This window comes from Nestor notabilis, unplaced genomic scaffold (assembly GCF_000696875.1).
Source record: "Nestor notabilis isolate BGI_N333 unplaced genomic scaffold, ASM69687v1 scaffold19598, whole genome shotgun sequence".
In the NCBI taxonomy this organism is placed as follows: Eukaryota; Metazoa; Chordata; class Aves; order Psittaciformes; family Psittacidae; genus Nestor; species Nestor notabilis.
In genome coordinates this window covers 1-222 of record NW_009938961.1, presented here as the reverse complement: position 1 = coordinate 222, position 222 = coordinate 1, and positions in this window count along the sequence as shown.

The following is a 222-nucleotide window of genomic DNA, read 5'->3' as shown; positions in this document are numbered from 1 at the left end:
CCCCCCTGGACCCCAGTGGCCACCCTCAGTTAAGCCAGTGCCCAGAACATTCCATTCCCCCCAGTACACACCAGCCCGGCAGTTCCCTGTCCCCAGCACAGCCTGACCTCACCACTAGAAGTGTCCCAGCACGTCCCAGTTCTCCTCATTGATGCTCCATTCTGCCCTCCACTATACCCAGCCCAAGCCCAGTGTGACCCAAACCCCCCAGTACAGCCCATC